This window comes from Triticum aestivum, chromosome 4D, assembly GCF_018294505.1.
Source record: "Triticum aestivum cultivar Chinese Spring chromosome 4D, IWGSC CS RefSeq v2.1, whole genome shotgun sequence".
NCBI lineage: Eukaryota > Viridiplantae > Streptophyta > Magnoliopsida > Poales > Poaceae > Triticum > Triticum aestivum.
Genome location: NC_057805.1, coordinates 96,952,324 through 96,969,566, shown reverse-complemented (window position 1 = coordinate 96,969,566; position 17,243 = coordinate 96,952,324).

Sequence of the window (17,243 nt, the reverse complement as noted above, 5' to 3'; positions counted from 1 at the left end):
CCTTGACAAGTTTTTGAAGTAGTTCAAAATGAAACAGTCAATGAAGGAGTTCTTGCCTGTGTTGCAAGGTGTGAAGTTGAGTAAGATTCAAAGCCCGACCACGGCAGAAGATAAAGAGAGAATGAAAGTCATTCCCTATGCCTCAGCCATAGGTTCTATAAAGTATGCCATGTTGTGTACCAGACCTATTGTATACCCTCCCTGAGTTTGGCAAGGTAGTACAATAGTGATCTAGGAGTAGATCACTGGACATTGGTCAAAATTATCCTTAGAGGACTAAGGAAATATTTCACGGTTATGGAGGTGATAAAGGCTTCGTCATAAAGAGTTACGTCGATGCAAGCTTTGACACCGATCTGGATGACTCTGAGTCTCGATCTGGATACATATTGAAAGTTGGAGCATTTAGCTAGAGTAGCTCCGTGTAGAGCATTGTAGACATAGAAATTTGCAAAATACATACGAATCTGAATATGGCAGACCCATTGACTAAACCTCTCTCACAAGCAAAACATTATCACACCTTAGTACTCTTTGGGTGTTAATCACATGGCGATGTGAACTAGATTATTGACTCTAGTAAACCCTTTGGGTATTGGTCACATGGCGATGTGAACTATAGAGTGTTGAATCACATGACGATGTGAACTATTGGTGTTAAATCACATGGCGATGTGAACTAGATTATTGACTCTAGTGCAAGTGGGAGACTGAAGAAAATATACCCTAGAGGCAATAATAAAGTTGTTATTTATATTTCCTTATATCATGATAAATGTTTATTATTCATGCTAGAATTGTATTAACCAGAAACTTGATACATGTGTGAATACATAGACAAAACAGAGTGTCCCTAGTATGCCTCTACTTGACTAGCTCGTTAATCAAAGATGGTTAAGTTTCCTAGCCATAGACATGTGTTGTCATTTGATGAACGGGATCACATCATTAGAGAATGATGTGATGGACAAGACCCATCTGTTAGCTAAGCATAATGATCGTTCAGTTTTCTTGCTATTGCTCTCTTCATGACTTATACATGTTCCTATGACTATGAGATTATGCAACTCCCGAATACCGGAGGAACACTTTGTGTGCTATCAAACGTCAAAATGTAACTGGGTGATTATAAAGATGCTCTACAGGTGTCTAGGATGCTGTTTGTTGAGTTGGCATAGATCGAGATTAGGATTTGTCACTCCGAGTATCGGAGAGGTATCTCTGGGCCCTCTCGGTAATGCACATCACTATAAGCCTTGCAAACAATGTGACTAATGAGTTAGTTACGGGATGATGCATTACGGAACGAGTAAAGAGACTTGCCGGTAACGAGATTGAACTAGGTATGAGGATACCGACGATCGAATCTCGGGCAAGTAACATACCGATGATAAAGGGAACAACGTATGTTGTTATGCGGTTTGACCGATAAAGATCTTCGTAGAATATGTAGGAGCCAATATGAGCATCCAAGTTCCGCTATTGGTTATTGACCGGGGATGTGTCTCGGTCATGTTTGCATAGTTCTCGAACCCGTAGGGTCCGCACGCTTAACGTTCGGTGACGATTTGTATTATGAGTTATGTGATTTGATGACCGAAGTTTGTTCGGATTCCCGGATGAGATCACGGACATGATGAGGAGTCTCAAAATGGTCGATAGGTAAAGATTCATATATATGACGATGGTATTTGGACACCGGAAGTGTTCCGGGTGATACCGGGTCACCGGAAGTGGTTCCAGGCAACCCCCGGCAAAGATATGGGCTTAATGGGCCAAGTAAGGGAACACACCAGCCCACAAGGGGCTGGTGCGCCCCCTATAGGGCCAGCCACGTGGGGAGAAAGGGAAAGGAGAGGAGGAAAAGGAAAGTATGAAGTAGGACTCCTACTTCCTTCCCCTCCCCCCTCCTTCCTTTCCCCCTTGTCCAAATATGGTAAGGGGGCGAATTGGACTAGGGGCCCAAGTAGGATTCCTCCTACTTGGGCGCGCCCTAGGCAGCCTCTCTCCCTCTCCCTCCTTTATATACGTGGGGAGGGCACCCCTAGAACACACATCAATTGTTCCTAGCCGTGTGCAGTGCCCCCCTCCACAGATACACACCTCAATCATATCGTCGTAGTGGTTAGGCGAAGCCCTGCGCCGGTAACTTCATCATCACCGTTGCCACGCCGTCGTGCCGACGGAACTCTCCCTCGGTCTCAACTGGATCAAGAGCTCGAGGGACGTCATCGAGCTGAACGTGTGCTGAACATGGAGGTGTCGTACGTTCGGTACTTGGACCGGTTGGATCGCGAAGACGTTCGACTACATCAACTGCGTTACTAAACACTTCCGCTTTCGGTCTACGAGGGTACGTGGACACACTCTCCCCGCTCGTTGCTATGCTTCTCCTAGATAGATCTCGCGTGATCGTAGGAAATTTTTGAAATACTACGTTCCCCAACAGATATACCCGTACCTACTCAAATTATCTGTGAAGGTGAGAAAATAGAGATACCCGCCGCGTGCTTCAACACTCATCGGACCGCATACATCAGTATGTATTATTTCCAATAAGTCATTAGCTCGCTTCATTGTTCCGGAGAACGAAGTTCTAGTCATCTTGACCATGAGGCATGGTTCGCAAGTATCAAATGATTCATAATAAAGTGATTCCAAAAGTCCATCTGCATGGAGTTTCTTCATGCGATTTACACCAATATGACCTAAACAGCAGTGCCACAAGTATGTTGCACTATCATTATCAACCTTGCATCTTTTGGCATCAATATTATGAATACTAGATGATACCCCGCGCGTTGCTGCGGGAAATGTTGTCTAAAGTTGGTGTTTTACTCATCAACTGACTCCTAAAACAATCGACAAATCGATCGATAAAGGATTCTTATTTGAAGATATACTTCCGAATGATACATAGGCAAGTACGATCAACCAACCCACTTATATCATTCCAAGTTTGTACAATACACAAACAATCAAAATAGAGAATGGTTAAGATTTTTAATATATGCAAGTGGAATAAACTATCAAGTTGTAACTAAAACATCACCACCTAGCTACAACCCCATGTCTTAATTGTGCACAACTGCATCAGAACTCCCAATCCATCCCACAATGGTATAGATGATGAGAAGGCAGGCAACTTGCAGCTTCATTAGAAAGCTCCATCTTCTAACTAATTATATGCATTGGATAACGTAACTCTGAAGAAATAAAATAACAAACTTGTAAATCTCATAGTATATGTATAACCATTTCCGTCTACATCGTCATTCATTCTTGAGTGGCCAATTATCAAGTTGAAGTTGTTGTATGTTGGGAAACTATGTAATCAAGACAAAAGCAACATGTAAATATCAAGATAGTTATCTTATTAAGAGAAGTTACATTTATCTTGCATTACAATTAATTAATAAAAAGATGTGATGAATAACAAAGAAGATTATGGATGGCATACCATAAAAAGACCTTCTGCCCTTTTACAAAGTAATTTCGTTGGACATCATCAGCAATACACAATAGTAATATCTTGGAAGATGTCATCCTGAAAAGGGAATGGATGGATAGGAGTTGCATCAAGTGGATGATAGCATTGCCTTCCTCAATGGTTCAATAACATGGTTGATAAAATCTAGGGTTTTGTGTAAACAAATTATCAGAGCAATAGATCAATTGATAGCATTTTTGTAGGTCTAAATTGATGTTTTCATATCTCGGGTGCACCTAGGTAGTCATTCACTGGTATCTTTGTGAAATTTTAAGTAAGCCTGTGACACCAGGATACTCTTTAGTGGGGCTGAGCAAATAACATGAGCAAAAGTAGCATAGGAATGTTCAGCAAAACTATAACCTTGTCTTGAGAGAACATGTAATGGCCACAATTTCTTTCCCCACAAAAGTTCATAATTCATGGAGCACTATTCAAATTCGGTGATCTGCCATCGACCATAGGAAAGATTAAACTTTTAGAATAACATATATATGCATCCATACTATATGCTCTTACCTAAAGTTTACATGGAACACTTACACAAAGGGAAGTATAGAGGAAATTATTGTGGAATTCAGCAAAAGGGAAAAAAGTAAGTCTAACATCATGATCAGTAGTGAAACCAGCATATGATTTACCTCCGGAACATAAATATGCATATACCCTCAAATCCATACGTGCATGGGAAGTAAAAAATAGAGTAAACAACATGTAAAGAAGATAACTTAGATACTATATAGTTGCAACTTAGGATGTATACAGGACAAATTATTGGCTCTCCTGGGTGAATGATAGTCTTGTATTTCTTTACAAAAGGTGATCGTGCTTCCTCATTGAATTGCAGTACAAAACAGATGTCTGGTCAACTCTGTTCTGAACCAATTAATGATCTGTATGAAGAATTCCTGGTTTAGGCCTACTCGAGCATGTTAATCTAAGTACTCCACACAGGAATACATAAAAATTTGAGGAACGGCCATAATTATACCATTATACACAGGCATAAGAAACTTGTAGAGAAGGTTAACTAAGAACTACATGCAGGACCTAAGAGGCCATATCTATATATTTACATGCATCTGAAAGATCACGCTACTCTGAACTAACAAACTGAAATTGTAATGGGAAGCTAATGAACATTGAATAACCTGTGATATGTGCTCTGCAGCTGCAACCTGTGGCTTGACAATTTCACAAGTTGCAATAACCAAGGTATAGGGACACTCCCATATGTCCGAAAACATCTCAGGATAAAAAATATTGTAGTTGGGAAAATATAAATTAGAAAAAGGTTTAGAATTAGACTGCAGCAAGTAATGCATCACTTTGAAATAGCGAGTTAATTTGTTTACTGACTTCCCACAAAAAATGTTTACCAACTAGCACTCATTGTGTATAATTTGTACATCATAAGAATGAATTAAGACAGGGATATTTGTACACCTTCCAGGAAAGAAAACATAATTTATGATTTCCTATGTATACATGAAGTCTTTAACATAAATAGATTGAAAGAGATTGACTGGGTACTTACAGGTGGTGCTACTTGAGCATGGCTTCTTGTTAACTTGAGACATGGACCAAATGAATATGTGTACATTAATAAATTCCATTGGACGCCACTCGAATTAGTCAAATTGCTGCATACATTTTAGAACGCCAAAAGAGGATGAACAGTATTGGAAGACACCATTTGTATTTTCTAAAATCAATAACTAGATCATGGTCAGGACTCAGGAGTCATGACCTAGACTTGACGGTCGCAGTGGCAGCTCGAGTCCAGGCTAGTCGAGAAAAAAAACCTTGCTTGTATGCAATGATCGTGTGCCGCTGCTACCTCTTGAGCACTGCGTTGGTTTTCCCTTGAAGAGGAAAGGGTGATGTAGCAAAGTAGCGTAAGTATTTCCCTCAGTTTTTGAGAACCAAGGTATCAATCCAGTAGGAGACTACATGCAAGTCGCCTCGTACCTACACAAACAAATAAGAACCTTGCAACCAACATGATAAAGGGGTTGTCAATCCCTTCACAGCCACTTGCAAAAGTGAGATCTGATAGAGATAATAAGATAAATATTTTTGGTATTTTTATGATATAGATTGAAAGTAAAGATTGCAAAGTAAAATAGATTGGAAACTTATATGATGGAAAATAGAGCCGGGGGCCATAGGTTTCACTAGTGGCTTCTCTCAAGATAGCATAAGTATTACGGTGGGTGAACAAATTACTATCGAGCAATTGATATAAAAGCGCATAGTTATGAGAATATCTAGGCATGATCATGTATATAGGCATCACGTCCGTGACAAGTAGACCGAAACGATTCTGCATCTACTACTATTACTCCACACATCGACCGCTATCCAGCATGCATCTAGAGTATTAAGTTCATAAGAACAGAGTAACACATTAGGCAAGATGACATGATGTAGAGGGATAAACTCAAGCAATATGATATAAACCCCATCTTTTTATCCTTGATGACAACAATACAATACGTGCCTTGTTGCCCCTGCTGTCACTGGGAAAGGACACTGCAAGACTGAACCCAAAGCGAAGCACTTCTCCCATTGCAAGAAAGATCAATCTAGTAGGCCATACCAAACTGATAATTCGAGGAGACTTGCAAAGATATCAAATCATACATAAAAGAATTCAGAGGAGATTCAAATATTGTTCATAGGTAATCTTGATCATAAACCCACAATTCATCAGATCTCGACAAACACACCGCAAAAAGAATTACATCGAATAGATCTCCAAGAAGATCGAGGAGAACTTTGTATTGAGATCCAAAAAGAGAGAAGAAGCCATCTAGCTAATAACTATGGACCCGAAGGTCTGTGGTAAACTACTCACACATCATCGGAGAGGCTATGGTGTTGATGTAGAAGCCCTCCGTGATCGATTCCCCCTCCGGCGGAGCGCCGGAAAAGGCCCCAAGATGGGATCTCACGGGTACAGAAGGTTGCGGCGGTGGAAATAGCGTTTTGTGGTGCTCTCGGATGTTTTTGGGGTATATGAGTATATATAGGCGAAAGAAATCGGTCGGGGGAGCCATGAGGGGCCCAAGAGGGTGGGGGCGCGCCTATCCCCCCTGGGCGCGCCCTCCTGCCTCGTGGCCTCCTCGTCTCTTTCTTGACCTCCACTTCAAGTTTCCTGGATTGCGTTTGTTCCAAAAATCACTCTCCCGAAGGTTTCATTCCATTTGGATTCCGTTTGATATTCCTTTTCTGCGAAACACTGAAATAGGCAAAAAAACAGCAATTTGCACTGGGCCTTTGGTTAGTAGGTTAGTCCCAAAAATAATATAAAAGTGTATAATAAAGCCCACTAAACATCCAAAACAGATAATATAATAGCATGGAACAATAAAAAATTATAGATACGTTGGAGACGTATCAAGCATCCCCAAGCTTAATTCCTGCTCGTCCTCGAGTAGGTAAATGATAAAAAAAACATAATTTTTGATGTGGACTGCTACCTAGCATATTTTTCAATGTAATTTTCTTTATCGTGGCATGAATGTTCAGATCCGAAAGATTCAAGATAAAAGTTTAATGTTGACATAAAAATAATAATACTTCAAGCATACTAACTAAGCAATCATGTCTTCTCAAAATAACATGGCCAAAGAAAGTTCAACCCTACAAAATCATATAGTTTGGTCATGCTCCATTTTCGTCACATAAAATGCTCTCATCATGCACAACTCCGATGACAAGCCAAGCAATTGTTTCATACTTTAGTAATCTCAAACTTTTTCAACCTTCACGCAATACATGAGCGTGAGCCATGGATATAGCACTATGGGTGGAATAGAATATAATGATGGGGGTTATGTGGAGAAGACAAAAAAAGGAGAAAGTCTCACATTGACGCGGCTAATCAACGGGCTAGGGATATGCCCATCAATTGATGGCAATGCAAGGAGTAGGGATTGCCATGCAACGGATGCACTAGAGCTATAAATGTATGAAAGCTCAACAAAACAAACTAAGTGGGTGTGCATCCAACTTGCTTGCTCACGAAGACCTAGGGCATTTGAGGAAGCCCATTGTTGGAATATACAAGCCAAGTTCTATAATGAAAAATTCCCACTAGTATAAGAAAGTGACAAAACAAGAGACTCTCTATCATAAAGATCATGGTGCTACTTTGAAGCACAAGTGTGGAAAAAAGGATAGTAGCATTGTCCCTTTTTATTTATTTTCTCTCTTTTTTTGGGCCTTTCTTTTTTTATTTGGCCTTTCTTCTTTTTTTATTTGGTACAATGCTCTATTAATGATGATCATCACACTTCTATTTATTTACAACTCAATGATTACAACTCGATACTAGAACAAAATATGACTCTATATGAATGCCTCCGGCGGTGTACCAGGATGGGCAATGAATCAAGAGTGACATGTATGATAAATTATGCATGGTGGCTTTGCCACATATATGATGGCAACTACATGATCATGCAAGGCAATATGACAATGACGAAGCGTGTCATAATAAATGAAATGGTGGAAAGTTGCATGGCAATATATCTCGGAATGGCTATGGAAATGCCATAATAGGTAGGTATGGTGGCTGTTTTGAGGAAGATATAAGGAGGTTTATGTGTGATAGAGCGTATCGTATCACGGGGTTTGGATGCACCGGCGAAGTTTGCACCAACTCTCAAGGTGAGAAAGGGCAATGCACGGTACCGAAGAGGCTAGCAATGATGGAAAGGTGAGAGTGCGTATAATCCATGGACTCAACATTAGTCATAAAGAACTCACATACTTATTGCAAAAATCTACAAGTCATCAAAAACCAAGCACTACACGCATGCTCCTAGGGGGATAGATTGGTAGGAAAAGACCATCGCTCGTCCCCGACCGCCACTCATAAGGATGACAATCAAAGAACACCTCATGTTTCAAATTTGTTACACAACGTTTACCATACGTGCATGCTACGGGACTTGCAAACTTTAACACAAGTATTTCTCAAATTCACAACTACTCAACTAGCATGACTCTAATATTACCATCTTCATATCTCAAAACAATCATCAAGTATCAAACTTCTCATAGTATTCAATGCACTTTTTATGAAAGTTTTTATTATACCAATCTTGGATGCCTATCATATTAGGACTAATTTTATAGCCAAAGCAAATTACCATGCTGTTCTAAAGGGCTCTCAAAATAATATAAGTGAAGCATGAGAGATCAATAATTTCTATAAAATAAAACCACCACCGTGCTCTAAAAGATATAAGTGAAGCACTAGATCAAAATTATCTAGCTCAAAAGATATAAGCGAAGCACATAGAGTATTCTAGTAAATTCCGATTTATGTGTGTCTCTCCCAAAAGGTGTGTACATCAAGGATGATTGTGTTAAAATAAAAAGCAAAGACTCAAATCATACAATACGCTCCAAGCAAAACACATATTATGTGGTGAATAAAAATATAGCATCAAGTAAAGTTACCGATGGATGAAGACGAAAGAGGGGATGCCTTCCGGGGCATCCCCAAGCTTAGGCTTTTGGTTGTCCTTGAATTTTACCTTGGGGTGCCTTGGGAATCCCCAAGATTAGGCTCTTGCCACTCCTTATTCCATAATCCATCAAATCTTTACCCAAAACTTGAAAACTTCACAACACAAAACTCAACAGAAAATCTCATGAGCTCCGTTAGTGCAAGAAAACAAACCACCACTTTAAGGTACTGTAATTAACTCATTCTTTATTTATATTGGTGTTAAACCTACTGTATTCCAACTTCTCTATGGTTCACACCCCCCGATACTAGCCATAGATTCATCAAAATAAGCAAACAACACACGAAAAACAGAATCTATCAAAAACAGAACAGTCTGTAGTAATATGGATCAAACGTATACTTCTGGAACTCCAAAAATTATGAAATAAATTGGTGGACATGAGGAATTTATATATTAATTATCTTCAAAAAGAATCAACCTAAAAGCACTCTCCAGTAAAAAATGGCAGCTAATCTCGTGAGCGCTAAAGTTTCTGTTTTTTACAGCAAGATCATAAAGACTTCACCCAAGTATTCCCAAAGGTTCTACTTGGCACAAACACTAATTAAAACATAAAACCACATCTAACCAGAGTCTAGATGAATTATTTATTACTAAACAGAACCAAAAAGCAAGAAACAAAAATAAAATTGGGTTGCCTCCCAACAAGCGCTATCGTTTAACGCCCCTAGCTAGGCATAAAGGCGAGAATAGATCTAGGTATTATAATAATGGTAGGGCAAATTGCGAAAACTCATCTCATATTCCCTACGTTCAGCAGCAAGTTTCCTTTGTGGCAAGCAAAAATAATCAAAAGGGCTAAATTTAATGGGACAAAAGTCCCCCAGATCAAGCTCGGGAGGTATGGGTTCCTCCTTTGGCCCTTTGTATTGCACAACCAATTCATCATTATAAGCATTCTTTTGGCAATAAGTCATAAGCCTTTGTTCAAGAGAAAAACCTAACCCATTGTTTTGAATAGCAAAGTCATCATTAAGTTCAGAAATTCTATCAACTAGAACATCGGTAGGAACCTTCTTTCTAAGGTTTTCATTGTAAGCAACATGATCTAAAGATCGTAAACGCATTAAGTCTTATTGATTAAAAAGGATAGCTTCTATGGGAGGAGGACCAGCATCCACCCTATAATGCGCAAAAATTTCATTGGCCTCTTTCATTATAAATCTGAACTCATGTGCCAAAAAGATAGTAGCTGCTCGCTTAACAAAAGAATGCTCGATATTGGAAAATTCTAGAAAAATCCTTTGTATGCAAGGATGCATATGAATAAATTGTCTTTCAAGTTCAACTACGAGCAAGGATATAGCATCCGCGAGACTACTAGTTCTATGAAGAATAGACCCACCCATAGAGGGCAAGGCACCGGCACAAGTAAAGAAATCTTAAATAACTCCTTTTCCAATACTATTACCGCTACCAATCCAAAAACTTTTAGTGTGTAAAATAGTAGGTTCTTTATGAGGATTATCAAAAGCATCACAGTTTTCCATGTTATTACCACTATCCTTATCGACGATAACCTCCCCAATTTCAGACATGATGGCAGCAAAAAGCACAAAGAATGAGCACACAAAAAGCAAGAGAAAGGGCGAACGGAAAAGAGGGCGAATAAAACGGCAAAGGTGAAGTGGGGGAGAGGAAAACAAGAGGCAAATGGCGAATAATGTAATGCGAGGGATACGAGTTTGTGATGGGTACTTGGTATGTCTTGACTTGACTTGACTTGGCGTAGATCTCCCCGGCAACGGCGCCAGAAATCCTTCTTGCTACCTCTTGAGCACTGCGTTGGTTTTCCCTTGAAGAGGAAAGGGTGATGCAGCAAAGTAGCGTAAGTATTTCCCTCAGTTTTTGAGAACCAAGGTATCAATCCAGTAGGAGACTACATGCAAGTCGCCTCGTACCTACACAAACAAATAAGAATCTTGCAACCAACACGATAAAGGGGTTGTCAATCCCTTCACGGCCACTTGCAAAAGTGAGATCTGATAGAGATAATAAGATAAATATTTTTGGTATTTTTATGATATAGATTGAAAGTAAAGATTGCAAAGTAAAATAGATTGGAAACTTATATGATGGAAAATAGACCCGGGGGCCATAGGTTTCACTAGTGGCTTCTCTCAAGATAGCATAAGTATTATGGTGGGTGAACAAATTACTGTCGAGCAATTGATAGAAAAGCGCATAGTTATGAGAATATCTAGGCATGATCATGTATATAGGCATCACGTCCGTGACAAGTAGACCGAAACGATTCTGCATCTACTACTATTACTCCACACATCGATCGCTATCCAGCATGCATCTAGAGTATTAAGTTCATAAAAACAGAGTAACGAATTAGGCAAGATGACATGATGTAGAGGGATAAACTCAAGCAATATGATATAAAACCCATCTTTTTATCCTCGATGGCAACAATACAATACATGCCTTGCTGCCCCTGCTGTCACTGGGAAAGGACACCGCAAGATTAAACTCAAATCTAAGCACTTCTCCCATTGCAAGAAAGATCAATCTAGTAGGCCAAACCAAACTGATAATTCGAAGAGACTTGCAAAGATATCAAATCATACATAAAAGAATTCAGAGGAGATTCAAATATTGTTCATAGATAATCTTGATCATAAACCCACAATTCATCGGATCTCGACAAACACACCGCAAAAAGAATTACATCGAATAGATCTCCAAGAAGATCGAGGAGAACTTTGTATTGAGATCCAAAAAGAGAGAAGAAGCCATCTAGCTAATAACTATGGACCCGAAGGTCTGTGGTAAACTACTCACACATCATCGGAGAGGCTACGGTGTTGATGTAGAAGCCCTCCGTGATCGATTCCCCCTCCGGCGGAGCGCCGGAAAAGGCCCCAAGATGGGATCTCACAGGTACAGAAGGTTGCGGCGGTGGAAAGGGTTTCGTGGTGCTCTCGGATGTTTTCGGGGTATATGAGTATATATAGGCGAAAGAAGTCGGTCAGGGGAGCCACGAGGGGCCCACGAGGGTGGGGACGCGCCTACCCCCCCTGGGCGCGCCCTCCTGCCTCGTGGCTTCCTCGTCTATTTCTTGACCTCCACTCCAAGTCTCCTAGATTGCATTTGTTCCAAAAATCATTGTCCCGAAGGTTTCATTCCGTTTGGATTCCATTTGATATTCCTTTTCTGCGAAACACTGAAATAGACAAAAAAACAGCAATTTGCACTAGGCCTTTGGTTAGTAGGTTAGTCCCAAAAATAATATAAAAGTGTATAATAAAGCCCACTAAACATCCAAAACAGATAATATAATAGCATGGAACAATCAAAAATTATAGATACGTTGGAGACGTATCAGCCGCTGCCTATCCTCCACTGGCCTCGCCTTGTATAGCAACTCGTGTGTGGACAGCTTCCTCCAGTGTCTCGCCGCCTCCGCCACCGCCGCGAGGGTTTCCTCTTGGGAATCACTGATGTTGGCAGTTACCATGGTGAGTCGAGGTGTGGTGAGCGGTGGTGTTGGGTGATATTACCAAACAAATCAACATGGTCACCAATCACACAGAACGGAAAATAGGATGCAAGGCTCACCTACTAAATTTGAACCCACGAAGACAACAAAATCTCCAAATCTGATTTCCCAACTTTAGATCGGGGATCTCCCACCTTCCAGACTGGCAATGGCGATAAGTTGGCAACGCCGTTGATTTCTCCGGGTAGGCCGCAACACGGGGGCTGGGGGAAGGGGGAGAGATGGGGAGACGGGGCGGCGACGAAGGTGTGGTGCGCCAAGAGCCCAGCCGCAGAGGAGGCAAGGAGATCGACACAGAGGGATCGAGGGAGCAGAGACGTCGAGGGATCGAAGGATGCCTGGTGATGAGTTTTTTGGACCATCAGTTCGGCAGTTTTCTAAGACGGAAGAGGAAGCGGACGAAAGGGGAATTAAATCACAGGAATAAGATCCCTCAAAAAAACACAGGAATAAGAAGGGTATTTGGAACTGATGACGTGGCCAATTGCTGAGGTGGAGTAAGGTGGATGGCTGCATGTTGATTAGTCATGTGCATAGCTTGCATGTCAAGAGAAATGAGATAGTGGGGATGAACTATTTAGGTATTATAGATGTGTATCACTACGATCGAGATTCAATAAACCATTCACATTGGGTGTATGACCATAGAAGGTTTTGTTCATGTAAACAGAACAACAATTATTCTCTGACTTGAATGAATAAATGTATTGCAATAAACATGATCTAATCATATTCATGCTCAACGCAAACACCAAATAACATTTATTTATGTTCAACACTAATCCCGAAGGTAGAGGGAGTGTGCGATGGTGATCATATCAACCTTGGAATCATTTCCAACACACATCGTCACCTCACTTTTAACTAGTCTCTGCAACTCCTGTTTCAAGTTACTTAATCTTGGCAACTGAATTGGTATCAAATACCTAGGGGTTACTACGAACACTAGTAAAATACACATCAATAACATGTATATCAAATATACCTTTGTTCATTTTGCCATCCTTCTTATCTGCCAAGTATTTGGGGGTAGTTCCACTTCTAGTGACCATTCCCTTTGCAGTAGAAGCACTCAGTTTCAGGTTTAGGTCCAGCTTTGGGCTTCTTCACGGGAGTGGCAACTTGCTTGCCATTCTTGTTGAAGTTCCTTTTCTTTCCTTTTACTCTTTTTCTTGAAACTAGTGGTCTTGTTAACCATCAACACTTGATGCTCTTTCTTGATTTATACCTTCACCGATTTTAGCATCGCGGAGAGCTCGGGATCGTTTTCGTCATCCCTTGCATATTATAGTTCATCACGAAGTTCTAGTAGCTTGGTGATAGTGACTAGAGAACTCTGTCAATCACTATCTTATCTGGAAGATTAACTCCCACTTGATTCAAGCGATTGTAATAGCCAGACATTCTGAGTACATGCTCGCTTGCTGAGCTATTCTCCTCCATCTTGTAGGCAAAGTACGTGTCAGAGGTCTCATACCTCTTGACACGGGCATGAGTCTGAAATACCGATTTCAGCTCTTGGAACATCTCATATGATCCGTGGTGTTCAAAACATTTTTTGAAGTCCCGGTTCTAAGCCGCAAAGCATGGCGCACTAAACTATTAAGTAGTCATCATATCGATCTTGCCAAACGTTCATAACGTCTACATCTGCTCCTGCAATAGGTCTGTCACCTAACAGTGCATCAAGGACATAATTCTTCTGTGCATCAATGAGGATAATCCTCAGATCATGGACCCAGTCCGCATCATTGCTACTATCATATTTCAACTTAGTTTTCTCTAGGAACATATCAAAAAATAGGGGAGCTATATCGCGAGCTATTGATCTACAACATAGATATGCTAAAAATATAAGACTAAGTTCATGATAAATTAAGTTCAATTAATCAAATTACTAAAGAACTCCCACTTAAATAGACATCCCTCAAGTCATCTAAGTGATACGTGATCCAAATCAACTAACCCATGTCCGATCATCACGTGAGATTGGGTAGTCATCAATGGTGAACATCTCTATGTTGATCATATCTACTACATGATTCAAGTTCAACCTTTTGGTCTCCAGTGTACCGAGGCCATGTCTGTACATGCTAGGCTCGTCAGATTTAACCCAAGTATTCCGCATGTGCAAAACTGTCTTGCACCCGTTGTATGTGAACGTAGAGTCTATCACACCCGATCATCACGTGACGTCTCAACACGGCGACCTGTAGCAACGGTGCATACTCAAGGAGAACACTTTTATCTTGAAATTTAGTGAAGGGATCATCTTATAATGCTACTGTCGTACTAAGAAAAATAAGATGCATAAAAGATAAACATCACATGTATCAAAATATGTGACATGATATGGCCATCATCATCTCGTGCTCTTGATCTCCATCTCCAAAGCATCGTCATGATCGCCATCATCACCGGCTCAACACCTTTATCTCCATCGTAGCGTCGTGGTCATCTCACCAACTATTGCTTCTACAACTATTGCTAACTCATAGCGATAAAGTAAAGCAATTACATGTCGTATGCATTTCATACAATAAAGAGACAACCATAAGGCTCCTGCCGGTTGCCAGATAAATTACACAACATGATCGTCTCATACAATAACGTATATCACATCATGTCTTGACCATATCACATCACAACATATCGTGCAAAACAAGTTAGACGTCCTCTACTTTGTTGTTTGCAAGCTTTACGTGGCTACTACGGGTTTCTAGCAAGAACCATTCTTACCTACGCATAAAACCACAACGGTGTTTCGTCAAGTTTGCTGTTTTAACTTTCTTCAAGGACCGGCCGCAGTCAAATTCGATTAAACTAAAGTAGGCGAAACAGACACCCGCCGGCCACCTTTATGCAAAAATAGTTGCATGTCAGTCAGTGGAACCGGTCTCATGTGCGTGGACATGTAAGGTTGGTCTGGGCCGCTTCATCCCACAATATCGCCGAATCAAAATAAGACGTTGGTGGTAAGCAGTATGACTATCACCGCCCACAACTCTTTGTGTTCTACTCGTGCATATCATCTACGCATAGACCTGGCTCATGATGCCACTGTTGGGAATCGTTGTATGGAAAACAAAAAAATTCTACACACACGCAATGATCTATCCATGGAGATGGATAGCAACGAGGGGGAGAGTGTGTCTACGTACCCTCGTAGACCGTAAGCGGAAGCGTTTCACAACACGGTTGATGTAGTCGAACTTCTTCTCACGTCAACCGATCAAGTACCGAACGCACGACACCTCCGCGTTCCGCGCACGTTCAGCTCGGTGACGTCCCTCGCCTTCTTGATCCAGCAAGTCATCGAGGTAGTAGATGAGTTCCGTCAGCAGACGGCGTGGTGACGATGATGGTGAAGTGTTCTCCGCAGGGCTTCACCTAAACATTACGAAAATATCACCGGGGGGTGTAAACTGTGGAGGCAAGTGTGCTAGGCGCCCCCTCCCATATTTGTCGGAGGGGGAAGGAAAGAGGGGGGAGAGAGAAGGAAGTGGCAATCCTATTCCACACTTGCCTTTCCTCCTTCCCCTTTCCTTCTCCACCTTGGCCGGACCATATGGGGGGGGGCACCAGCCCCCTGTGGCTGATGTGTTTCCCCTCTTGGACCATAAGGCCCATATCTTTTGCCGGGGGTGCCCGGAACCCCTTCCGGTGACCCAATATGTACCCGGTACCCTCCGGAACACTTCCGGTGTCCGAATACCATCGTCCTATATATCAATCTTTACCTCTCGACCATTTCGAGACTCCTCGTCATATCCGTGATCTCATCCAGGACTCCGAACGACATTCGCTCACCAAATCACATAACTCATATAATACTATATTGTCATCAAACGTTAAGCGTGCGGACCCTACGGGTTCGAGAACTATGTAGACATGACCGATACACCTCTCCGGTCAATAACCAATAGCGGAACCTGGATTCTCATATTGACTCCTACATATTCTATGAATATCTTTATTAGTCGAACCGTTATGACAACATACGTAATTCCCTTTGTCTATCGGTATGTTACTTGCCCGAAATTCGATCGTCGGTATCTTCATACCTAGTTCAATCTCGTTACCGGCAAGTCTCTTTACTCGTTCTGTAATACATCACCTCGTGACTACCTCCTTAGTCGTTTGTTTGCAAGCTTATGATGTGTATTACCGAGAGGGCCCAAAGATACCTCTCCGATACTCGGAGTAACAAAAATCCTAATCTCGATCTATGCCAACTCAACAAACACCTTTGGAGATACCTGTAGAGCATCTTTATAATCACCCAGTTACGTTGTGACATTTGATAGCACACAAGGCATTCCTCCGGTATCCGGGAGTTGCATAATCTCATAGTCGAAGGAATATGTATTTGACATGAAGAAAGCAATATCAATAAAATTGAACGATCATTATGCTAAGCTAACAGATGGGTCTTGTCCATCACATCATTCTCCTAATGATGTGATCCCGTTATCAAATGACAACACATGTCTATGGTTAGGAAACCTTAACCATCTTTGATCAACGAGCTAGTCTAGTAGAGGCATATTAGGGACACGGTATTTGTTTATGTATTCACACATGTATTTAAGTTTTCGATCAATACAATTCTAGCATGAATAATAAACTTTTATCATGAATAAGGAAATATAAAATAACAACTTTACTATTGCCTTTAGGGCATATTTCCTTCATG